This window comes from Cibotium barometz, chromosome 58 (assembly GCF_041138505.1).
Source record: "Cibotium barometz isolate CiBa-2024 chromosome 58, ASM4113850v1, whole genome shotgun sequence".
Classification (NCBI taxonomy): domain Eukaryota; kingdom Viridiplantae; phylum Streptophyta; class Polypodiopsida; order Cyatheales; family Cibotiaceae; genus Cibotium; species Cibotium barometz.
Genome location: NC_141103.1, coordinates 20026424 through 20027902, shown reverse-complemented (window position 1 = coordinate 20027902; position 1479 = coordinate 20026424). Strand labels below are relative to the sequence as shown.

General features: G+C 34.5%; 1 long non-coding RNA gene across 1 annotated transcript; it reads right to left on the bottom strand.

Annotated features, from left to right (window-relative positions):
• Window positions 1–550: 550 nt before the first annotated feature.
• LOC147606012 (uncharacterized) lies at window positions 551–958 on the bottom strand. Its single transcript, XR_015265035.1, has 2 exons — window positions 829–958; window positions 551–743 (listed from the first exon to the last, which is right to left on the bottom strand). It is a non-coding gene; the product is annotated as an uncharacterized LOC147606012 (long non-coding RNA).
• Window positions 959–1479: the final 521 nt, after the last annotated feature.

The window sequence follows — 1479 nt, the reverse complement described above, 5'->3', positions numbered from 1 at the left end:
CCTCATAGAATACAAAACCAAATCATCCACCACTTTCAAAAGCCAAACCTATGAGGGTTCTAGAAAGAACCCTCATAGAATTAAATGCTAAACCATCCACCCCTTTCAATAACTTTTTCCTATTATTTTCGTCTCTTTTGTATGTCTCTTCCATGTCATTCCTCCTAAAGAAGTACCATTATATTGTTTGTGGTCATCCATTATCTAGGACCATTTATAGATCACTATTAGAGAGCCAACATATTCTAAAGGAGTAATAATATCAAGCAAATTCCCATGGATATTTTGTCCTTACCATATTCTCTAAATTAAATTAATAAAATCATTAATAATCAGCTATACATTCAAAAGAGAATAGATTTCTTGATTGAAAAAGTATGCCGCTATAATAATTATTTATTTAGAAGAAAAAATGGCAAGTATTGTAGTAAGATAAATTATTAAAAGAGTAGTTTTTCTAATTAAAAGAAAATAGTTTTATTGATTAAAAAGTATAACACTATAATAATTGTTTATTTAAAGAAACAATGGCAAGTATTGTAGTATGATATAGAACTTGTTGTAAAAGACTTGAAAAGAAACAATTAACAACTTTATGTTTTGATCCAAAAACTTTTAGGAGAATTTTAGAAACCTCAAAAGTTGAGTGATGTGGTCCGCTATAAGCTTGATAATGTTTTTATGGCCATTTTAAAAACCTCAAAACTTGAGTGATATGGTCCACTAGCATCAAAAAGTTGAATCTGCAAGTAATTTAACATACTAGTTAAAGGTTAAATAAAGAAAACAACTTTTTAAAAATATATAATTTAGTATAACTTCTTTTACCTATAGATGGAATACTAGAAGTTAGACGATTATTCCAATTTCTCTTTCGATTGTTGATGAACCAGTTATTGATTTGTTGAATCTTTAAACCTGACTCTTGCATCATTTTCTTCTTTTCTTCTCCCAATGGCATCTGTTGACCTCCTTGCAGCACACACAATGTATGCACAGCCAATATGTCTTCCTGCAGTTCTTAAAACAGAGTTCTGTATAGCCGCAGTGCTCGAAATTGCCTACTTTCTGAAAAACGGAGGTCCTAACATGCCCGAAAACGTGTTTTCGGCCCGAAAAATGAAGTCCAATAGGACAAAATAGTTGCCTTATACCTTTACTCCCGCGAAGAAAGCTCCTCAATCAAAGATCGTCCGGTGCCTCTCGTAGAGCTCTCGACAAGGGTGTAGTCGCCCAACACAAATAGGGAAGAGTAGATGAAGCTCTTACCCTCGTACCGCTTCCTCTGCTTCTCTTACTTGCAGCTCAGCCCTTTGCATGAATCAAGCTCTGATACCATGAAAGATGCAGGGGAGAAGAGAGCTTGAGCTCTTGCAAGCACACACACACTCACAAAACCCTAAAAGAGAGCACACAAGGTGAGAGGCTGAAAATCTTCTTCTTCTTCACACAACACTCAACACACCATATACAAAGATA